This window comes from Cryptomeria japonica, chromosome 10 (assembly GCF_030272615.1).
Source record: "Cryptomeria japonica chromosome 10, Sugi_1.0, whole genome shotgun sequence".
Lineage (NCBI taxonomy): Eukaryota > Viridiplantae > Streptophyta > Pinopsida > Cupressales > Cupressaceae > Cryptomeria > Cryptomeria japonica.
In genome coordinates this window covers 800,984,815-801,011,029 of record NC_081414.1, presented here as the reverse complement: position 1 = coordinate 801,011,029, position 26,215 = coordinate 800,984,815, and positions in this window count along the sequence as shown.

Here is a 26,215-nt window from a genome sequence, read left to right as displayed (position 1 = left end):
GAGTCAAGAAATTCATCCTACCTTTTTAATCTGCTACGTACCACAACTTTTCATACTCCAAGGGTTGTTCCAAAGAAAACTATAGATAGAAGAAAAGTGGTTAAGAATAAGAATCTGTAATGGTGAAAAATCAGGATTTCCACCATTAGAGGGAGAAAGTCACTATTTTTTGCTTAGGATGACCATTACATTCAAAAGAGGGGGAATCCAATAGATTCAATCACAAATCAACAAAGATCAAGACTGATTACTGATTGGATTGATTAATTTGGGGTCCTCTTTTATAAGTTGAATTGTTGAATTAAGATAAAGTGCTGGAAATGAAGGTAAAAACATGAAAATAGTAAGCTATAGATGTGGGTTTAAGATGTACACCTAGAACTAAGAAATGTACATAGACTTAGATCAGATCCCTGAAAGAGCACCTAAACTGTTTGTACCATGGTGCCCATCGCCATGGTCCTTTGAACTTTTCACACACAGAAGGGGAATTAATTTGTCTTTGTAAATAATGTGGAGTCTGAAGATCGCAACTCTATGCCTATTTATTGCATACATATTGAAAGGGAAATAGGTTGGGAATAGGGGTTGGCCTAAGTCAAACCCCAGTTGAGGAATCAACCTTGAATGAAATGTTGTAAATACTGAAATGAATAATGGAAAGATATACCTTACATCTGCAATGGTTGATAATGATTCTTTGCTTCTTGAATGTAATCACATATGTTATATGAAATGGCATGGACATGAAAAAACCCTAATCACACACATGCTTGCATAGGAATGATGTAAAGTGAATCCACAATAGATAGATGAAGAATATGCAACCTTCAAGACCTCTAGAAATGTTTGATGATGAATGCTTCAATACTTGAATTCTTGATTGCTTGATTTCTTGTGCTCCCAATTTCACCACCTTATGAATGCATATCCAAAATGAGAGGGAAAAGCCTCCTTATATACTTACCTATCAAGAAATCATGTTAATTTTTTGACATATGCCGACATGAAGAAAGGTTTCCCTCTCAAATTTGAGATAGGGGCAATGGGGTTTAAAAATGGCTCAATTAGGGATGACCATGACATGATGCCATGGTCTTAGTGAGGACCAAGGCGCCATGCCTTGGTCCTAACCTGATATGGGACTATGATAAAGGGGCAATGCAAGGTAAAATGTAATATTAAGGTAATATTTGCATGATGTGAGCCTAAATGGGTCTTAGTCAAGTATAGGAATGCAAACACTAAGGCGAGGGCCCCAAATGTGATCTAAATTGTAAGGGGGTACAATTTAGGACACTACAAAAAAAACTCAAATAGATTTTATTCCATGACCACCATAACTATTTTATCTATAGAACAACTACAAGCAACAAAGATAGAAAACTCAAGAAGTTGTATTCAGGTCACAACCTCTATTATTCAACTCCCATTAGATTAAACACCTATTTATCTCCTAGCATATGCCGCTTCTTAAGTTTCAAAGTATAGATACATTCTTTTCCTAGTTTCAAAGCCCAAATACTCCCCTTAGCAACCGACAATCCCAATACAAGCAAAATTTCAAGACTTCAACAAACTATAATAAATTACACCCAAAAATATTAAAAAAGGAGCCAAAATATTACAAATTTAGCTTTAAAAAAACACATGAATGAATATGCACTAAATGGTTTTGTTAAAAATGGTTTATAAAGATTTCAAACAAATCATATCGGCAAGTGTTAATATTTTGTAAGCATCTATTTATAAAATTATGAGTTTCCTTCATGTTTGAAAACATGGTTTTGAAACATACTTACTTGGATTCAGCCTTGGGGCTATAACGTCCACGCTAATGTATGGGAATAAAAACCTGCTCAATCCTAGGGTAACTATGGCACAAATGTTGATGTACGAGAATTAAAACTTGTTCAAGATCCCTAAACCCCTAGAAAATCAAATCTGGAGAATATGCTTGACATGAAGGGTGGAAATGGAGATTTTACTTATGCCCCTACCATCCATTGGAAAACCCCTACATGAATTGTGTCCTATTAGTGAAGTTGATGGGAAAATATGGGCAAAGTTTGCAGGTAAAATAAAACCCATGCTATTCATTGCCACCATTGATAATGCATGCTAAATATGATGCCTCATGGGAGAGACAACTGAGTTGAGCGAGAAGAAATTAGAAGAGAGGGAAAAAGAAATAAGAAGAGAGGGGAAAAAGTGTTTTTTCCTATTATCTTAATTTGAGAGAATTAAAAATATAAGTTAAACATAAAATATATATTTAAGACAAAATTAATATTTTGTCTCATATTAATGCCTTAAATACCTCTATTGTGTAGTAGTGACAAAAATCAAAATAAATTATAGCTGTCCACTATCCTAGTAGAAATCGTAGTAAAGATATATTTTAAATCCACCATCTTCAAGAAGCATTTTAAAAAATATTTTACAACACACCTCTTAATGTATGTCATGAAAGATCATAATTTTAATATGGAATACAACATAGCATTCATGCACAATATAAACCCCTTGAAATAGGAGGATGAAACCCCATTTAGAATAGCCATGAAAGAAAATATTTGGAAACAAAGACTCTCGTGAAGAAAACCAATCTTTACAAAAGAAACAACTCAAAAGAGCACATAAGATTTAGAGTCTTCATGAAACCCTACTTGTCACTATTGCTCTTCTCTCAATGATTTATTGATCTATTAACCTTTTCTGCTATTCTCTCCTAGATTTGTGATATTCCCTTGATTGCAATAGTTGTTCCTTTCAATGAACTTGCCTAATTCTCCTTTGAAACTGTTGTCATTTTTTCTATGATTTGTTGATACCACCATGATTTTAGGGCTCTTCTATGAAGCTGTTGCTTATGCTTTTAAGGGGAAAACCATTGTTTTTGTTTTTGGACTAATCTTTGAAAATCCCCATTGACCACGAGTTAGGCTAAGGGACTTTGACAGAATGAAACTCAAATTTCCCTCCTAAATGAAAGCCAAACAACTTTCCTCCTTTTTTTGCCTTTCAATAAGAGTTTTACAAGAAAAGAAAAGAAAATAAAATGAAAGGGGAATTGGATATTTAAAATAAATGGCAAAGGACCCCCAACGCCTAGAATTTGACAGTTTATATGGCCATTTTCCCACTTTTGGACCATATACGACAACTTAAAATTTTATTGGACAATAGAAATTGACTTGCTACATTTTTATAAAGTTGTATATATGGCATTCTAATTTACTAATAATCCATAAAAAAATATTATAAGTAATATGGTGTTCTAATTTATAATATTAATATATATTATTTTAAATTTTATTGTAAAAATTCAAATTTATTTAAAATATTATAAAATGGTACGATATAATTGTTTCTAATTTTAAAAATATTTTAATATAATTTTTTAGAATAATTTTCTATTTTCTTATATGAATTTAAAATCTTAATCAATTTAATTTTATAAATTTTTAATAAAATTGTCTTAAATGTAAATTTAGAATTATTTTTATATTTTGAAATGATAGGATATAGTTGTTTCTAATTTTTAAAATATTTTACCATGAATTTTTAGAATAGTTGTTTCTAGAATATTTTACCTTAATATTGTTGTCCAAGCATAAACCCGATGTTTAGTTGTAATAGAGGAGTAGTAGTCATTTATTTAGTCTTTTTCATTTTTGTGACTAATTATTTAGTTGTGTTTCTTACCCGATGACCAAATTAATCATTTATAGCTATGTTGCAAAAAATGATTAGAATTTAGTCATTTTTAGTTGTTGTGACTAAACGTTTTAGTCACCTGGTCATTTATTTGCCATATTTCTACTAGTGCTAGGACTAGTAAGATCCTTAGATTCTTACTAAGAGTTATCTTAAAAACACAAACCATGGCCTCTAGGACTAACAATATCCTTGGATAATTACTACGATCCATGTGCACAAGGCGAGCAAGTTGTGTTATGCTAGGTGGCTCATGATCAAGTAAAGGCCTCACAAGCTAGCAATTCATGTTATGCTAGGTGAGCTTCATGCCAATGGAGATTAAAAGGTGATGCTCTGCAAAAAGGATTAGAAAATCTGTTTGATGGCAACACACACAAGAGCACAAGAAACAAATGTTAGTGTTAGCAACAAAAGATTATCCTAAACAGGCATATCAAGAGAGATATTAAGCATGGAATAGAAAGCATACAAATATAGATTAGATAAACTGTACTCCTCCAAATGCTAATCAAGATGCTTATAGTTGCTCCTCCCCTGTTCCTCTCCTCTCCAAGTTCCACATGAGTGTAGCGATCAACTTTTAGCACTAGCCACGGATGCCATATGGAGATTCAAGATGGTTGAATATGATAAGCAAATGCTATGCAAGTGTAGACAGTGATACTATGAAAAAGCTCTATGCCAATACCAATATAACAACAATACTCTAATGCTTCCTTCCTTTGCTTGAGGAGAAGTTTTCTATTTATAGAAGAAATGGGGAAATGAAGGGTTAAGATTAAGCAATCTTAACAAGGGTTATGATTGAAAGATATTCAATCCATGTGAGACTTTCAACCCAATCCCATGTTGACAAGTGTCACCATGAGGAGGTTTGAGAGGAGAGATAAGGATCATTAAATGCTTGAGGGGACATGATGGTTACCCTAGGGGGTTGGGTTAGGGTTAGGTTAATGGATATTCCTTTTATCCAAGGGATAAATGAATGTGAAAGGGTTAAATGGTTACCTTAGTCAAAGAAATAAATGCTTTGAAGAGACTCATGAGTCAAAAGGATGGTTAAGTTAGAGGAAAGTCTCTAACGAAATGTAAAAGGTGAGTTAACCATAAATGGCTATGTAAGAGCCTTTAATGGTTTGGAAGACTTTAGAGGTTAACCATTTGAAGACATAAAGCCTTTAATGGTTATTGAAGACGTTGGAGGTTTTTGAGAAGTGACTTCCTTTTATTTAGGAATGTGACAATGATTAGGATAGGATTAGGCTAATTAGAAGGAGTTAGAAGAATCTAGAAGGGATTTAGGCATGCAAGTGGATTTTGTAGGAGAATGCAAGTGGGAGGAATTTTGGGATTTTCAATTGAAATAAAATCATTTATTTCAATTAAATGGTGTAATTTGTATTTGGATAGATATTTAAATAAATATTTATTTATTTAAATGTGAATGTGAATTTTGGACTTAAATAAATCTTAATTTATTTACATGAGAAAAATGAAGATAAAGCATTAAATGCTTGAAGACTTTAAGGGAAACCTTTAAAGGCTTAAGAAGACTCTAGAAGGAAGCCATTAAGTTTGAAGACTTTAAGGGAAACCATTAAAGGTTTGAGAAGACTCTAGAAGGAAGCCATTAAGTTTGAAGACTTTAAGGGAAACCATTAAAGGTTTCAAGTGGGTGAGGATAAATAAGATTTTAAATAAATAATTTATTTATTTAAAATAATTGTGCAACTTGCATCTGTAGGAAAATGCAAGTGGGTGGAGGATAAAGGTGATTTAAATAAATGTTAATTTATTTAAATGTGAGAGATGGGATTTTGGGAGATTTAAATAAATATTAATTTATTTAAATGTGAGAGAAGATTTAATTAAACAAATATGATTTATTTATTTAATTAATGGTCTGAATTTGGTTAAGTGAATTAAATCAAATAAATTGAATAATTTATTTAATTAATAGGAGAAAAGGGTTAAGATGAATTAATTAAATATTAATTTAATTAATTATTGATTAATGGTTAAATAATCAAATAAATACTAAATATTCATTTAATTAAGTGGACAAATTTATGTGACTACATTTGCCCCTCTTTGAGACGGTGCGATTTTATCACATCGTTTCAAAGAAAGAAAAAATAGGTGTGAAGAAATATGCCCCATAAATGTTAATTTAGTGGGTGGTATGCCCCCTCGAGAGATGGGCCGATTTTTTGTTTGTTTGAAGAATCAGGTAATCTCTCGGAAAAGAAAGAGAAGTGGAGGGGAGGTAGAATAAAATAAATTAGCAATAATGGTGAAAGAATGGAAGAAAACAAAGTGAATATGGAGAAATGGCAAGCCAATGAGTACCTGTAGTTTATGCAGGAGATACAGTGCAAATGTGATGTTGTGCTTTTGATTGATACTGTACAATTGATCAAAATTGGTTGGACAATCTGGTGCAATCAGTTTAATTGCCCCGGTCGAGTCAAAGCATGACAGTTGATGTCAGTTGTTCACTTGGACAGGATAAAGTTTGAGTAAGTGAATTAAAGTGGCCTGATGGTGACTTAGACAATTGATGTAATTGGCTGATGAAGTCAAGGTATTTGAAGAAAAATACTCATTGAGACTTAGACAATTGATGTAATTGTCTGTTATGATTGTGTTTGATTGGTTGATCAATTGATAGTGTGTGCGTGTGATGGATGGTTGTGGTGATTCATAGCAGCCCCGTTGAGACTAGGTCATTATGATAAATGCCTGTTGTAGTCTAGGTTTGCCATAATCGATTACTTGTTGAGACTCGAAGATACTTGATCAGAGTATCTGTTGATAGTCTAGGTGTGTGTGAGTCGATGTGCCTGTGTAGACAGAGTAATTGGCTTGATTGGGTTGATGGAGATGATGTAGGGTATGTGATGTTGATTACCAAGATAGGGAGGGTGAGGGTGGGGTTCAATGTTAGATAGAAGAAATGGAGGACCTATGACGCATTCCTATGGAAGAAGAGGAAAATAGAGTATCCATTGTCATTACTATGTATGCATGATATGCATCTATTATGAATGTATGGATGGATGGAATGCAACGAAATGCAATATATACATATGAGATGGAATGACGATCCATAGTGCTTTATTTTTCATCATTAAGCTTTAAAATGTTGTAAGAAAATACAAGCAACTTGACATAATGATTCAAGATGACCTGAGTATTCCTTACATGGATTTTGATATAGCAAGTTAATACAAGCAACTTGATATAATGGATCGAGTTGACTTGAGTATTGCTTGCAGAACAAACAAGGATTATCTCCTTTCATGCATGACTTGGAACGTCCTCCTTGATCTTTTGCCGATCATATCCTGAGACAAGTTCATACCATAGTAAGAGATAAATCATTATCAAGCATGGATGAGGCAGTAGGAACCAAAGATGGAGCATTGTACCTGTAAGCAAACAACATATATAAAGAATAAATAATATGGATCCTCGATAATGGTTCATGCTCATATGGTCGAGGTATACGCTATAGTCAGCAAGCCGTAGTGATCTATGACTGTATTTGGCATAAGATCACGTATCTTGGTGAACTTACCACATAGACACCATTAGTACATGCCCCAAAATATCATTGGAATAATTCATAGAAGACATACAAACAATGCTTAGGAACCATCCTGACCACTCTAATCACTTGTGGATATCCCGGAGTAGCGTAGGTACCTGATATAAATAAATAACCCACAAATCAAACCAAGTACTTGATAGCTTTAAACATAAATTTCTTGTCAAAGAAAATGTGATCTCGTCTTTGTTTTGGTAAGAAAGGATGCATCCTTGTGAAGACAATTTTTGTGTCGATGTTGATTGTTGGGTTGATGTGATAAGTGGTGATCGTTTTGAGTATGTCACAGTGTTTATTTGGTACCAGCTCAGATGAGTATGTACAAGGTGTTGCCATGTTTTTGTTTGATGTTTTCTGATGTTTTTGGATTTTTGTGAGATAGTTTTCCAATGTTTTTGGATTTTGTGATGATTGTTTTGAATATTTTTGGTATTTTGTGAGACAGTTTTGAATGAAGAACTCAATGAATCACAAGATAATGTAGAATCCACTTCCATCAACTAGATTAAGGGCATTGCCCCCAGTTTTAGACATGACTATGAAAAAGCGGGATGCGAGACGTGTAAAGTACTATCCTGGATTGTAGATCAATAACAAGCCATGGTTTTGATGGATGGATGTGTGGATGCAATGAATGTGATCATAACAAGTCTAAAAGATAATGGAGCTATAGAATTTACGAGTGGCACCTATTTGCCAGGTTTTCACCTTTGCACTGACCCAAGGTGCCACCGGAGTGGTTGTTCACCATTTGGATGCATGATTTTTCTTTACTATTTTGATGTTTTTGTATTTTATTTAGGACATTTATCTAAATGTTTTTTGGTGTTTTTTCGGTATGTATGGGAGCCTGATGCTTTGTGCAGCTCATGTATAAAACTTTTTAAGGTGCATGCTATTGATTGGATCTGCTAGCAGTTCTCCTTCTGAAGTAGCCAACTAATATGCCCCAGACCCAAATACAGTAGTAATAACATATGGACCCAACCAATTTGATTCAAAGTTTCCCTGATGTTCTCTGTTTGGTTGGTTACGAGGATTTTCCCTAAGAACAAGATCACCTACCTCAAATGTATGAGGTCTAACTCGGTGATTATAGCTCTTGCTCATGCGTTGCTGATAGGATTTGAGGTGGTTGTATGCAGCTTTTCATTTCTCATCAAGTAGTTCTAAGTCTTGGAGACGGGATACTTTGTATGCTTCATCATCGATGAGATTGTGTAAGGAAACCCATAGAGATGGTATCTCGACCTTGATAGGTAAGATAGCTTCTGTGCCATAGACTAGTGAGTATGGAGTTGCACCTGTAGGGGTTCAAATGCTAGTTCGATATGCCCATAGTGCTAGATTCAATTGAACATGCCAATCATGAATGACATCATTGACTATCTTCTTGAGGATTCTTAATATGTTCTTGTTTGATGCTTCAGCCTGACCATTGCCTTGTGGGTAATAGGGAGTGGAAAAGCGGTGTTGGATGTGAAATTTCTCACAGAGTTCACGGACATCCTGATTTTTGAAAGGAAGACTGTTATCTATGATGATGGACATGGGTACACCATACCGGCAGATAATGTAATTAAGGATGAATGAGGCGATCTGCTTGCTGGTGACTTGGGTAAGTGGAACAACTTCAATCCACTTTGTGAAGTATTCGGTGGTAGTAATAATGAATTTGTGGCCGTTAGATGAAGATGGATGGATTTTACCCACAAGGTCAAGTCCCCATTGACAAAAGGGCCATGGTGTTGTGATTGGTTGCAATTCTTGTGCTGGTGCATGTATCAGGTCTCCATGAACTTGGCATTTCTTGCACTTTCTGACAAAGTAGTAGGAGTCTTTTTCCATGAGCGACCAATAGTATCCGGTGTGCATGAGTTTCTTGGCTAGTGAAGGACCGCTTGCATGAGTTCCACAAATCCCTTCATGTACCTCTTCCAAGGCCTTTGTTATCTCATCTTGTTCCAAACATCGAAGGAGAGTACCATCAAGACTGCGTCGGTATAGGGTTTCAGCAATAATGGTATATCAAGTGGTTTGGCAAATGAAGGTTTTACGTTGGTTATTTGATTGGTTAGGAGGAAGTGTGTGATCATGGAGGTAGGTGTAGAAACCACCATACCATGGGGATTCGGAACCGATAAGGTGACATATCATTTCGGATTCGGGGATATCATAAGCGGGAATCCAAAGATGTTCTACCAAGAACTCGTAGCGTGTTGAATTCTATGGAAGATCTAGGAGAGATGCAATGGTAGCCATAGCATTAGCAACTCGATTCTGATCTCTGGGTATCTACTCAAAGGTGATAGTAGTAAATGATTCCTTTAAACTATCCACCATTTGCTTGTACGACATGAGTTTGTCATCTTTAGTCTGATATTCATCAGTGGCTTGTCGAATGACTAGTTGGGAGTCGCCATATACTTGTAGTTCTTGTAACTTCCATTGTATGGCTATCTTGAGTCCTGTGATCAAGGCCTCATATTCAATTATGTTGTTTGTGCATGGAAATGTAAGCCTATAAGACTTCGGGATGTTGTCACCTTGAGGTGTGATAAACAAAATGCCTGCCCCCGTGCCATGCCTAGTGTATGAACCATCAAAGTATAGTTTCCATAGTTGTGATGCCATGATCATGAATATCTCTTCATCTAGAAAATTGGAAATGAGAGGATGATCACCCATGAGGGGAGTGTCGGCTAACTGATCTACAATAACTTGGCCTTTGATAGCCTTATAGTCCACATACTCGATGTCAAATTCACTTAGCATCATCACCCATTTGGCCAAGCGGCCTGTCAATGCTGCTTTGCTGAGTAAGTACTTTAGTGGATTGATCTTTGCAATGAGATGTACCTTGTGTGTTAACAGATAGTGCCTCAATTTAGTGGCTACCAAGATTACTGCTAGGCAAGCTCGCTCAATAGGTGTGTAATTGAGTTCATAGCCAACTAGTGTGCGAGAGATGTAGTATATAGCACATTTTTTTCCTTCTGCATTGTGTTGAGCCAATAACACTCCTAATGCTGTATTAGTTGCTGATATATAGAGTAGTAGAGGCTTACTCGGATCTGGTGGGATCAACAATGGTGTATTCATGAGATAATCTTTAAGCATCTGGAATGCTTGCTGGCATCTAGCATCCCACTGAAAGTGGATATTTTTGTGTAGCAGGTGTTTAAAAGGGTGACACTTATCTGCCAGCTGTGCAATAAATCTTTAGATGGACTGTAGCCGCCCTGTTAATGTCCTTAGCTGACTGATGTTCTTTGGTGGTGGCATGTCCATGGTTGCCTTGACCTTTGCTGGATCGACCTCAATGCCTTTGCTTGAGACAATGTATCCTAGAAGTTTCCCTGAGGTTACTCCAAAGAAACATTTCTTTGGGTTGAGTCGAACATGATATTGTTCCAGTCTATCAAAGATTTTCTCTAATATGTTCAGATGACCTTCTCTTGTGAGTGATTTTGCTAGTAAGTCATCAACACAATCTTCCATTATCGTATGCATCATATCATGGAAGATAGTGGTCATTGCCCTTTGATAGGTTGCTGCTGCATTCTTGAGACCAAAAGGCATTACATTCTAGCAGTATGTACCCCATGGGCATGTGAAGGTTGTCTTATGTTGATCTTCTGGTGCGATCTTTATTTGATTGTATCCTGAAAAACCATCCATGAGTGAAAGCATGGCATGTCCTGCTATTAGGTCTACTATGATGTCGATATTTGGTAGGGGGAAGTCATCTTTAGGACATGCCTTGTTCAGATCTCTAAAGTCAGTACAAATACGAATGCCCCCATTTGGTTTTCCGACAGGCACAATATTGGAGATCCAATCTGCATAATCAATTGGTCGAATGAAACCAACATCCAGGAGTTTCTTAATTTCTGCTTTGACTAGTACTGCAATATGAGGATGCATCTTGTGAAACTTTTGCTTGACAAGTTTGGCTCCTTATGCTACGGTGAGGTGATGTATGACTAAATCCGGATCAAGACCAGGCATGTTTGCATATGACCATGCAAAGTTAATCTGGCACTTCTGGAAGAATTCAAAAAACTTGGGTTGTTCCTCTGAAGTTAAAAGAGATGCCAAATGTATGTGGTGAGGAGTTTTAGGAGTCCCCACATTGTATTCTTTGGTTTCTTTGATGAGAATCGTTGATCATTCTTGCAGTGTACTAGAAGGGAGAATGCCAAACCTTTCATCCTCCGGTGCCTCAAAGAGGTTTTCACCATTGGATACGCTCTTTCTTTTTACTTTTGTGGGATCAAATAGAGCCACAATATGGTTTTCACTGGAAGATCCATGTTTTATTGTTATATTTTTGCAGCTAAAAGGTTTGGCATCCACCCCAAAGTATGTTGCGCTATTAAGTTCAATGGTGAATCCAGCTTTGTGATCCCCGCTTGGTATGTTATCCTGTAGTTCCAAAAATTCAATGATTGCCTCATCATTTTGGAAATGGTCAAGACATGGGGGATTAGGTTGGTTCCATTCGATGAGTTCAGGATGGATAATGGGCATGAATTCATTGATTAGGTTAAGTTTGTTAGATGTGTTAGTGAGGGTTAAGACATTGTGGTGAAGGTTGTTGATGGTACTCTCCCTATCAGAATCAGGTGTAGGATGTGACGTAGGGTCTGTGGAAGATGTTTCCAGTTCAGGAACCCAAGAGGTCTTTATCTGTGCTTCTTAGTAAACAGGGATGTCTTTACAGGGTGGAGGTAGTGACGTGTCTTCCTCATCTAAAGTATTAAGCTACATGGAATCAAATTCCCACTCATGTGAGTTAGTCTCTTAGTCACTTTTGAGTAACTGGTTACTGTACCATACTGGGATATCCTTTGAGTTAAACATTGCAGGTGTGATCGGTTGATGTACCTTTGTAGATGAAATAATCGGTGCTATAGGAAGGATTATGGGGATCAACGAATCTGATACGGGGAGTATGGGTAGTGTTGACTCTGTTGCTTCTGCTGGAATTGCCGATGTTGTCGATAATGCTGGGGGTTATGATAGTGCTAGTGGTGTTGTTGATGCGGTTGCTGTGGTTGATGGGGTTACTGGTTTGATTGGTGGGATGATGGGTGTTGTAGATGGTTTTTCTAGGATTTTTAGCCTCAATGGGACATTTGCTATGGTGTTTGATGCTTCTTTTATAATCAAAGGTGACCTCTTTGTAATAGGCTGATATAGAGGTTGGCTTGTTTTTTTTTTGAATATGAGCTTAGGAAGGATCTCCTTTTGAAAGCCTAAGCCTATATTATCCTTGGGCTTTAATTTCGTCTGCAGCAGTTCATGTCTTCTTTGCTTGCAAGGTCCCAAAGCATTTTGACCATCATAACCCATTCTTTGCATAATAAGAAGGCCTTTGCCATACTGATATGTGGGAAGCTTAGCTTGTGGGATTTCTCTGGTGATAGGATCTTTATAGATCCATTTTGCTAAGTCCTCATCTCTAATTTCTTCTTCTTGACTCTTTCCAAGAATGAATGGCGTCAAGGTACATGCTGGCTTGATCAGTGGTTTGTGAAGTAACCATTGAGGTTTACCGCAAGTTCTAGGAGAAGTAGGCATTTGTCCCACACAAAAGAGTTGGCTCAAATTGTATTCCCTAGGACCTTCCTCTGCTATTTTCATCTTGAGCTTCTCTTGCTTGGGTATAGTGGTGTTTGAATTGGCAAGAGAGGCTAGACTTATGTATGATGTGGAGGAGATGGCTTCTCTATTTTTAGGAACGGTAATCTCTGGTTGATGACTGATATTATGACAATATGCAAAAGGGTTTGCATCTCCCAGGATTGTGATCTCTACACCATTATGCGGGAACTTGATACATTGATGGTAGGTGGATGGGAGAGCTTGCATGGTATGTATCCAAGGTCTTCCTAACAATAAATTGTATGGCAGAGGAAGGTCCAGAACTTGACAGATGATGTGTTTCACCACATGACCTACTCAAATTGGTAACACCACAGCTCCTTTGGATGAATGCTCTACATCATCATAGGCTTTGAGTGTGATCTTCTTGCGGGAATCCACTAATTCAATTGCATATCCCAAAGTTGTGACTAATTATAGAGTACAGATATTCAGGCCTGCTCCATTGTCGCTCAAGACTCGCTTGATCCTGTGTTGGTTAATAAACCCTTCAATATGGAGTGAGGCATTATGAGGTTGCTGGAAGGATGTGTTGTCACTTTCAGAGAAACTAAGACAAGGTGATAACCTTAGATTTCCATCCATGGCTTGGAACTGATTTGTATTTAGGTTTGCAGGGACTAATGCCTCTTGGAGAGCTTGATCCAAGATTGTTTTATGGGATGGAGATAGGCATAATATCTCTACGATAGATATCAGTGCAGGCATTTTGTCTAATTGGTACATAAGGTTATATTGATTTGGGATAGATGGGGTGCCTTGTGGAGCTTCTTTTATGATAATCTTGCCGCAACGTGTAACAACATTGCAAGTGGGGCTGGGATTTTTGATGGTAATAGTTGCAATTTGTTCATCGACATCGTATAGATGATTCACAGTGTAATTATACACGACTTGCATATAATCGGTAGTATCTGTGTTTCTCCCTGAAGTGGAAGGACCCCTTTGATCATGTGATGAAAGTGGACTTTTGAACATGAGATGATCATTGTTTGTTGTCTTTGGGTCATGTCCTTTGATTTTGATTTCACCTCAATCAATAAGATCTTGAGTAAGATCTTTCAATCTGTGACAATTGCTTGTCTTATGCCCTTTTCCTTGATGAAAATCGCAATGTTCAGTATCCCTCCACCATGAAGGTTTGACTCGAGGTTCATAATTTGATGTTTTGGGTAAGGTCACTAGATTTTGAGAAACTAGCCGACGTAACATTGTTTCGATGGGTTCCCCTAAGGGAGTGTATGTTCGCTTTGGTTTAAAATTTTGTTGACGCTGTCTGGGTTCGTCTTGAGATATGGTGCGGCCTTGATTTGGAGGAGCAACTATGTTATTCTTGGGTGGGGGGTTCTGTCCTGCAAATCGAACCACAAGTTGTGCACTTTTGATAGTTCTTGCATCCACAACCCCATCGTTAATGACGTTTTTGTTTTTGTTCCAGAAGTTAGGCTTGTCACTATTGAAGCGTGGGCGAGGGCCATCCTTTGGTTCATTATATATTTTGATAAGCCCTTTTTTTATGGGAGCCCACTCACATTTTAAGCCTTTGGTGATCATGTCATTGAAAGAGTCTATGTCTTTTACATCTAGGTAAAATTCCATTTCATCATTTAAGTTGGAAATAAATATTTCCACTAGTTCTTGTTCAGGTAATTGAAGAGAACGTCTGCTAGACATTTGATGCCATCGTTGCAGAAAGACTAAAAATAACTCACCTGGTTTTTGTTTAGTGTTACATAGATCAGCCATTGTGATATCACGTTCAATGTTGTGTGAGTAATGTGCCAAGAAATTCTAGACTAGCTCTTCAAAGGTCCTAATGCCACTTGGTAATCAGGAAAACCATGATGTGGTTGTTCCTCCCAAGATTTGGGGAAAAAGTCGCATTAGGTATGTGTCCTCGTATGCCACTTCGAGGCAGGCTGAATGGAATTCTCTAACATGATCATGAGGATCTCCCTTTCCTCTATACTTTTCAAACTTGGGTGTTTCAAACCCTTGCGGAAAAGGTGGCATATGAAGATTCCTATCAAAGGGATAGGGACAAATGTCATTGAGTAAAAAATGATTGGTTTTTACACCACTATGAAGTTGTTGGGCGAGATTCTCAACTTGTTGTCACAACATTTCTATGTCATTCAGAGGAGGAGGAGGTGGGGGATTACCTTGATGAAGGTTATATCTATTGTGATCTTGACCTCTTTCATCCTCATTAAGATGTTTGGCATTCTGATGCCTGTCTTAGTTGTGCAATGTCAAAGTCAGAGGGTAGTTTAGCCCCTTCTTGAGCAAGTCTTAAAAAGTGAGTATTAACATTGCTCTTGAGTATTTCATAAAAAAGTCTATTAAAGAGAGGGTTGTGTTGCACCCTTTCTATTGTCGTAGGAGTAGGAGTTCCTGGATTTTCATCATTTACATTTCCTCCAAGGGCTTCTTGGAACTCATTGATATTTTCTTCCTCTTCCTCTTCAATTTCTTGTTGTCTAGATCTTGATCTGGTATGAGCCATTTTGTTTATAAGTTTTTGTTGAAGTTTGATGAAAATGATAATGGGCTGTTGATGAAATGAGAGGTTTATGTTTGGTGAAGTGTTTTTCATATGGATCTCTAGCACTAAAGGTAGATTCTACCAAATTCCTTCCTTGAATTTTCTTGTTGTGTTTTGTTGACAATGTTTGATGTGATAAGGTTTAGAGAAATCTGAGATGTATTACAGACTCAACTACTTAGTAATGAGAGGATTGCACTCATAGACTAGTTTTAACCTGTGTAGAAATGTCTTTGAGGATGAGTTTATCCCAGATGTAGAGACACTCTAAACAATGATGTTTTTGTGTTTGATTCAAGCAATGTCAAAATAGAACTTAGGACAAGAACCTCTTAATGTTTTGAGAGTTGGAACAGAGTAATGATGTGAATGGGGTAATGGATGAAATGTTAACTTCAATAAAAGCTTTGTGTCACATATGGGACAAATTCTTCTTCTCCTCTTTCAGGAGTTGGTGCTTCTTCCCGAGCTATGTTATATGTGATGCAAATATCTGGAAAGAAGTCAGGATTGATCTTGCCTCCTTTGTTATTGTGATAACTCAAAGCGCGATATTGCATAAAATCTCAATGGTTTAATGACTTTTGATCAAACTCGTTTGATTTCCTTTGAAGATAGAGACGCATGTGACATAGAAAAGCTCTATTAGAGACAAAGATTTGTCTATTAAGATAGAAGAATTTCCTCCTTTTGATAAGAGCCTTTGAGCTCAATGGCCTTTTCTTCAAGTTGATGTGTTGATGAAGATTCTTCTTTCTCAAGATGTGAAGAATGCTCATATAGTTTGATACTTTTGCTGTTTAATCTTTGATCCTTTGTTGGTTTTTGAAAAATGTTTGTGTTGGATGAATACTTGTTTTGGAATTGATTTTTTAATTTTTCTTTGACAAGAAAACAAAGGAAGCACACAAACACAAGAATGTTGCCTAAAAAAGGCACAAATAAGTGTGGGTCTAGATCAACCCAATCGTTGGACTTTTATGACCCTTTCCTTCAAATGTATTTTAGGTGTTTTCCAAAGCCTAAAGTCGGCTCAATTTGCACTGGTCTTGACTTAAAATGAAAACACTTCAAACACTCTTTATCCCTAAGGTCAAATGGCTAGTTGCGATAAGTTCAGCCCACATCTTGATATTTCTTCTACTTTGGTACTACATACCTTATGAATCCTACTATAGCAGGTAAGGATGTGATATACTAAGTCTTGCACGAGCATAACAAATAGATGATCCCTATGATGGGGGAGTCACCACTTTTATCAAGCTACAAGTAACCTTTCAAAAAGCTATGTTTCTACTCAAGGAATATGTATGGTGAGTATCTTGGGAGCAAAACCTTCTATGCTCTTGCACTGAATTTATCACAAATATCCTCAATCAATAGAATGGGTGGGCTACTACATAAAGGTGTTTAGTAATTTTCGATGTCTTTGGACATAAGTTCATTTTGCAGTGACTCACTTAAGAGCCTTGTAACTTGTGGTGGGGCCCGTTTGTCCTTTCGGCAAGTTACATTGTAGGAACAACTATACCCAAGGCTATAGCTTTCACTGACACCTGATTTCTATAGCAGCTCAAAGGATTTACTGCGCGAGGTCATTCCCAAGAGTGATGTGTCTCTTGGCAGGCCTCTCTTAAAAATATAAACTTTGAGTGTTACTAACACTTTTCTCTTGCACCTAGGACCACGGAAGCCAAGGGAGAGGATAGTGTGTGTTAGAAGTAGGACCACTCTTCAAATTTTGCACAAGCGTACCAAACACAAAAGATACTTGTTCTTTTCAACTCATCATTTGCAATGTGATCTAACTATTTGGAGATGTTGCTCCAACAGTCATGGTGTTCTTTTTATCCTTCAATGACAAAATGTGTTGTAATCTAGGAATTGGAAATCCTGGTCAACTAAATTAAGAGCACGTTTTGCTTGAAGTAAATCAATTTGAGAATAACTTTGACAAATTGGGGATTCTTTTAAACTTGCACAAAATGAAGTGTTGATTGTGAATTTGAGTTTGATGCAAGAAATAAAATTTTCCTTGTTGATTTTAAGCACCAAAATAAAGATTGTTCCTAACTTGCAAATAAACTTTGAAGTTTGTGGTTTTTTTTAATTTGCAAGTGGGGTTCTTTTTTAGAGCTCCAAACGAAAGATGTGGTTCTTTTTAAAACTCCAAATGAAAGTGTAGTTGATTTAACCCAAAAGGAAAATGAATTTATTTTATCCTAACTTGAAAGAGAAAGTTAGCAATATGAACAAATTTATTTCCTAAGCTAATTTTAAAAAAAAAATCCTATTGTAGGGGTTAGTTAAAACCTGCACAAAAGATAATTAGTTAGAAAAATCTGCATGTTTTGGTGGGCTTCTACAAGCCTAAAAATTTTGGTTTTCGGTTACAAGGAATTTTCTTACAACTCTTTGTTACAATAGCTCTACTCTATGTGAAAATAAAAGCGCTATTTAACACGGAAGAGCAACAGTACAGACAATAGCGCTAAAGTATCAATTTGTGAAGGCGCTAAACTGAGAACAAAAGCACAAGAGCATGACCTGTGTGTCAATTAAAATATTCAAAAGTTAGTAGTCTTCAAAATGGTTGCTCTTTGATTCACATTGGTTTCACCAAATGATGCTCTGCAAAAAAGATTAGAAAATCTGTTTGATGACAACACACACAAGAGCACAAGAAACAAACGTTAAAGTTAGCAACAAAAGATTATCCTAAACAGACATATCAAGAGAGATATTAAGGATGGAATAGAAAGAATACAAATATAGAATATATAAACTATACTCCTCCAAATGCTAATAAAGATGCTCATAGTTGCTCCTCCCTTGTTCCTCTCCTCTCCAAGTTCCACATGAGTGTAGCTCTCAACTTTTAGCACTAGCCACAAATGCCATATGGAGATTCAAGATGGTTGAATATGATAAGCAAATGCTATGCAAGTGTAGATAGTGATACTATGAAAAAGCTCTATGCTAATACTAGTATAACAACAATACTCTAATGCTTCCTTCCTTTGCTTGAGGAGAAGGGTTCTATTTATAGAAGAAATGGGGAAATGAAGGGTTAAGATTGAGAAATCTTAACAAGGGTTAGGATTGAAAGATATTCAATCCATGTGAGACTTTCAACCCAATCCCATGTTGATAAGTGTCACCATGAGGAGGCTTGAGAGGAGAGATAAGGAGCATTAAATGCTTGAGGGGACATGAGGGTTACCCTAGAGGGTTGGGTTAGGGTTAGGTTAATGGATATTCCTTTTATCCAAAGGATAAATGAATGTGAAAGGGTTAAATGGTTACCTTAGTCAAAGAAATAAATGCTTTGAAGAGACCCGTGAGTCAAAAGGATGGTTAAGTTAGAGGAAAGTCTCTAACCAAAGGTAAAAGGTGAGTTAACCATAAATGGTTATGTAAGAGCCTTTAATGGCTTGGAAGAATTTAGAGGTTAACCATTTGAAGACATAAAGCCTTTAATGGTTATTCAAGACTTTGGAGGTTTTTGAGAAGTGACTTCCTTTTATTTAGGAATGTGACAATGATTAGGATAGGATTAGGCTAATTAGGAGTTAGAAGAATGTAGAAGGGATTTAGGCATGCAAGTGGATTTTATAGGAGAATGCAAGTGGGAGGAATTTTGGGATTTTCAATTGAAATAAAATCATTTATTTTAATTAAATGGTGTAATTTGTATTTGGATAGATATTTAAATAAATATTTATTTATTTAAATGTGAATGTGAATTTTGGATTTAAATAAATCTTAATTTATTTACATAAGAAAAAGGAAGATAAAGCATTAAATGCTTGAAGACTTTAAGGGAAACCTTTAAAGGCTTAAGAAGACTCTAGAAGGAAGCCATTAAGTTTGAAGACTTTAAGGGAAACCATTAAAGGTTTGAGAAGACTCTAGAAGGAAGCCATTAAGTTTGAAGACTTTAAGGGAAACCATTAAAGCTTTCAAGTGGGTGAGGATAAATAGGATTTTAAATAAATAATTTATTTATTTAAAATAGTTGTGCAACTTGCATTTGTAGGAAAATGCAAGTGGGTGGAGGATAAAGGTGATTTAAATAAATATTAATTTATTTAAATGTGAAAGATGAGATTTTGAGAGATTTAAATAAATATTAATTTATTTAAATGTGAGAGAAGATTTAATTAAACAAATATGATTTATTTATTTAATTAATGGTCTGAATTTGGTTAAGTGAATTAAATTAAATAAATTGAATAATTTATTTAATTAATAGGAGAAAAGGGTTAAGATGAATTAATTATTGATTGATGGTTAAATAATCAAATAAATACTAAATATTCATTTAATTAAGTGGACAAATTTATGTGACTACACAAGGCAAAACAAAAATCTTTGGTTTTTGGGGTAATCTTGATATAATGTTGCAAAAAAGGTTCTACAATAGTATAGACAAGTTCATGGTGTGTGGTCAAAGTGTATAACTAGTCTCATGGTGTGTGCACAAAGTGGAGTAAATAAAGGAATGTATTCCCCCACCTAAAAGTAATTCTATATATCCGATGGGAGGAATTTCCTTTAAGGTAGCATACACTTAAAGACAAGGATATTGCAACAATGAAATATCCCCAACATAAGAAAATTGAGGAAATATCACATACAAGTAAGAGTACATAAGGGATCCAAAGGTTTGGGATTAATACATGCATAAGATAAATGACGTATATCAATACAATTATTTTGAAATGACCTCATCCCATAAATGTAGTAGAACTACAAGTACAAAGGAGGTGTTAGATAGTTCAGATAACTAGAAGACAACTGAGAAGGGGGGGGTGTGAATCAGTTGTCACAGATTACCAAAAAACTTAGCAATTAAAAATTTAAAATCGGAACCCAAAACATTAATATCGAAATTCTTAAACCAAATACCAGAATAGCAGTTAAACCAATTAAGCATAAACAATAATCAGAGAATAAATACCATCCACATGACACCAAGATTTATACGTGGAAAACCCGGTAAAGGGAAAAACTACGGTGGGAAGCCTACCCACAGTCAGATAATACTTTTGTAGTAAGTATGTGAATTACAATTGAGGGGCATGCACTTGCAGGAAGCCCAATAGCGTAGAGTGCACTGTTAATCACAAAAGGAGTCTCATTGACTACATAGAAATCTAGACTACAGTCCCGAAGAATGAATTAACTGCAATGATATGATCTCCTATGCCTGAGTATAGCTCTGGTTAAGCTCAATATCGAAGGACTAAATCCTCTTAAATAAACCCAACTCGATCTTCAATGATTGACTAAATCCTCTGCCTGAATGATATTACATTATTCACAGATTACATATCCATATCCCATACCATATATGATCTAAAATGAGATCTTACATCATATATATACAAACCCTCGACCATAAACAATCAGGTCGACCACCAGACAATAAACCAATTACATAATTACAAAACATGTTGGCCTTAGACCAAACAAATAATATTCAACATATAAGACATCCCAGAAACACATCGAGAGGTCCAATCCATATGTTACATCAAGCTGGTCCATAACCTAGATCAACCGAGATGATCTCTATCTGCCAAGTCTCAAACATGATCACCAACAACATCCTGAATCTCCACCAAAAGATGCACCAACACCACTTATGCATATCATCAAAGATCTTCACCAAAAGCTCTGCCGATGAAACCCTCACCGGAACTGCAAGGCAAGCTTCCAAGAAAATAGGATAGCGCCCGATCACCAGTCCAAAACCAACTGACTGAATATGAACATGAGTATCATGAATAGGCCAATTCCATAACCAAACCATACCAAAGCATACTGGATCATGTCGGATCCAAACCAACCAGAAACTACTCAACCTACCAGGACTAGAAGGGTGCCATTAAAGCATCCAAAATAGCTAGTGTTGACATAAATGACAAAAAATCAATGCAACACATAATCAATTCCTCCAAATGGCCAACAATCTCCCCATTTGGCATTAATAGCAACACTAGATGTGAAAAACATCTAAGTACCAAGAAATGCCAAATGTCTCCCCCAATGGAAGACAACCAACAATCTCCCACTCAAAGATATAGTAATGAAAAGACCAAACTCCCCTTGTGAATGATATCTCTGTAAAGCCTTGAATTACACATATATATCTCCCCCCTAATGTATACAACTCCTTAAGTTTTTTGTTTTCACATCAATATCTCTCCCTCTTTGACATCAAAGCCAGAAACCTGACAAAAACATCAAAGTAAAAGTATAAACCACTAAATCACAAAGCTAACTACTCCCCTTGAGCAGTAGCATCTCCACATCAGTGCCGTAATGAATAGTATTTCTGATAATGCATACCAGACTGATGCCAAACCGCATCAATCAAGTCTCTACCGAAGGGGTAGAAAACCCCAATCTATCTCTGAAGTACTCAAATGATTCCTTAGGCAAAGGTTAAGTGAAGATATCTGCAATGTGCTCTTTAGTGTTCACATAAACCAGTCTAACTTCATTTGCTTCCACCTTCTCCTTTAAAAAGTTGTACTTGATAGATATGTGCTTTGTCTTAGAATGAAATACCAGATTCTTTGATATATCAATAGCAACAGAGTTATCACAGTGAATAACTATGATTCATTATAGTCCACCTTTATATCCTTCAACATTTGCTTCATCCATAGAACTTGTGTATAGTTAGTAGCTTCAACAACATACTCAGCTTCAGTAGTAGATAAAGAAGTACATGATTGTTTCTTTCTGATCCATGAAACCAACTTCTTTCCAAGAAAGAAAGCTCCACCGGAAGTACTTTTCTGGTCATCAACATCTCCTGCCCAATCAACATCTATATATGCACATAAAGTAAAGTCATCATCCTTAGGGTACCACAAACCATATTCTGATCTACCTTGTAAGTATCTAAAAATAATTTTCACCACACTCTAATGATTTTCTCTAGGATCACTCTGAAATCTTGATACAATACAAATAACATTCATTATGTTAGGCCTAGTCTGAGTCAAATAAAGTAGACCTCCAATCATAGATTGTATCTTGTAGGATTTACCGGTGCAAAAATATCTTTCCTTGTCAATTTATCACTTGTAACCATAGGAGTACTTACTGGTTTAGAATATCCCATACCAATTTATTCAACAATTCCCTAACATACTTAGTTTGACAGATGAAAATACCTTTGTCAGTCTGAGTAATCTGCAAACCTAATAAAAATTTCATTTCCCCAATCATAGACATCTCAAATTCATTCTTCATATTGTTAGCAAATTCCTTACACAACTTATCTTCACCTCCAAAAATAATATCATCAACAAATACTTCAATAATTATTACATCATCATTAATGACCTTATAATATAAATCACTGTCAGCAATACCCTTAGTGAAACCAAGTTTCAAAAGATATTTATCCAACCTTGCATACCAAGCTCTAGGTGCCTGTTTCAATCCGTATAAAGATTTCCTTAACCCGCAAACCATGTTTTTATCATCTAAAAGTGAAAAGCCATCAGGTTTCTCAATATAAACTTTCTCATCAAGATCCCCATTCAAAACTAAACACTTAATATCCATCTGATAAACCTTGTAGTTCTTAAGTGCAACATAAGCAAGAAATAATCTCAAAGCTTCAATCCTAGCTACCGGTGCAAAGGTCTCACCATAATCAATTCCTTCCTTATGAGAATATCCTTTACAAACCAATATAGCCTTATTTCTTATAACTTGACCATCCTCATTTAATTTATTCCTAGAAACCCATTTAGTTCCAATAAAATTCTTATTTTTTAGGTCGGGAAACCAAAGTCCATGTGTTATTCTTCTCAATCTGATCTAATTCTTCTTTCATAGCTTTCAACCAATATTCATCTTGACATGCCTCAATTACTCATACCGGTTCAACTTGAGAGATTAAACATATCTCATTAATTTCTAGTCTTCTTCTTGTCATTACTCCATTGTTCTTATCCCCAATGATCTGATCTTCTGAATGATTCAATCTCACATACCTAGGAGTCTTCTAACTCTCTGTTCCTCTTCCCGGTTCTTCAGTTACTGTAGAATTTTTTGATACTACTGGAGTATTTGGTTCAACACTATGTTCCAGTAAAGATGCTACCAGTTCAGATATAATCATTTCCACTGCCGGTTCCTTCTCATATACTCTGATTTGACCTCTATTTAGCTCATCCACCTTGACATTAGTACTCTCCACAATTCTCTGCAATCTCTTGGTATAACATCTATATGTCTTTCTTTCACTAGAATAACCAAGAAATATACCTTCATCACATCTAGGATCAAATTTACCAATGATATCATCTCTTCTGATATAACATTTAGTACCAAATATTCTTAAATACTATATTATAGGTGTATTGCCAAACCATAATTCATAAGGTGTCTTACCGGTTTCTCCTTTGATGTGTACTCTGTTGAATGTATAAACCATTGTTCTCACAACTTCTCTCTAGTAGTGATGAGGCAGATTAGCTTCTACCATCATAGTTCTAGCATCATCCAAGATAGTTATGTTCTTCCTTTCCACAACTCCATTTTGATGAGGTGTCCGGGGAGCAAAAAATTATCTCCTTATACCATGCTTCTCACAAAGTTTATTAAACTCACTGGATGTGAATTCTCCACCATGATCTGAACTCAAACATTTAATCTTCAATCATATCTTAGTTTCCACTTTATCCTTAAAGATTTTAAACTTTTCAAATGCTGTAGATTTCTCCCTTAGAAAAGTAACCCACATCATTCTAGAATAATCATCAATGATTAGCATGAAATATCTATCACCTTGAAAACTTTTAACTCTAGTAGGGCCACATAAATTAGTATGAATAAGATCAAGAACATGACACAACCTTTTATGCCATAGCCAACTCTCATCAATTTGTGCAATCAAACATGTCCTCTCACCAGAATTCAAATGAAATATATCACCTTTTGTTTGTGTACTAGTTGCAATCTCCAAACTAGATCTGTTGATGATTTTGCATTTTCCATCCTTGAATTGTAATTGAAATCCCTTATCCAACAATTGTCCTACACTCAAAATATTATGCCTTAAACCTTCAACATAATAAACATTATCAGTATTGTTCTTACCATCCAATGATATAATTCCTTTTCCTTTGATCAAACATGCTTTCTCATCTCCAAATCTAACCAGACCGCCATCATATTCTTGCAAAGATAGAAACTTCCCTTTATCTCCAGTCATATGATGTGAACAACCACTGTCAATTACCCATTCATCCTTGTCTTCATTTTTAGTAGCAAGTGCCTTCTCTTTCAATACAATCTCTTCTAGTATCAGAACATCTTCCTTGATAGCCACAAACACCCATTCATTCCCCTTTCCGAAACCACTAGCAGAATCTTCTGCCGGTTCATCATCAGAATCAGTAATGCCTTCCTCATCCGCTATGTATCATGATTTGTCTCTATTTTTCCTGTACTGATACTTGTTCTGATATCCAGGGTTAGGCTTAGATGATCTTCTAACTCTTTCTTCAAATCTTGAATTCCTTTTAGGACATCTAGACACAAAATGACCAATCTTATTACATGCAAAACATTTAAAAGGTTCTTTTCCTTCATACTTACTTCCTACCAGTCCTTTAGGTACTCTTCTAGAAAATAGGGCTTCAAGTTGCTCAAATTATTCATCTTCTCTCTTCATATCATCCAATTCTTTTGCATATAAATCTTTCCAATCTTGCTTACCGGTTGATGATGTAGATGCATGAAAAGAAGGTTCAAACTATTGATACATGATAACCTCGGTAAGATAAATTATTGAATGAGAGATAAATGAAGTCTCTCATTCAATCATCTAGCTCATCGATAAACTATGATAAGACTTCATTTATCATTCCTTTGTCTGATGATTATTATAATTACTCTTCTATATGTTATTTTCATTTTTTCTTATACCAATAAGATGATTGTATGCATGATCATTTAAACTTATGTTGATATTCACATATACGATCTTGTTGTGATCGCATTCCTCGATATATATATATATATATATATAAAATTTTGCAAACAAATCCCGATTGATATCAGGTTCTTAATCAATGCTTAAATACCGATTAACATCGGTTATAAATCGTAATACACAGAACAATGATTAGTATCAGTTGTATTTATTAAATACTACACACCGATTGGTATCGGTTAGCTACGATTATGGTTTGAAGAGGCACAATCAAGTAATATCTTGATCGGTCATGTCTAATAGACATGACCAGTCAAGGTATTACTTGATCCCCTTTGCTTGCATGCATATATATACCGATCGGTGAATGTTGGGAGATCATCAAAATTTATTAATGCTCTCTCTCCATCTGCAACATACAATATAATAATCAAATTTATTATATAGTGAATTGACAATTGTATGAAAGGTACAATAACATTATACATCTTTCTCATTGAATAGAAAATTGAAAACATTTACATGGTATCAGAGCCAAGTTAAAATCGAACATATGACTTTTTAATTTTGTGTTAAATTCAAGTCAAGAATATATCCAACATCACATTTCTCCAAATGGCTAACACTATTAGATTCGAAGATAGACTCGGAGGAGGCGATGATTTCTTAGCATGGAAGTTCAAAATCAAGATGATTC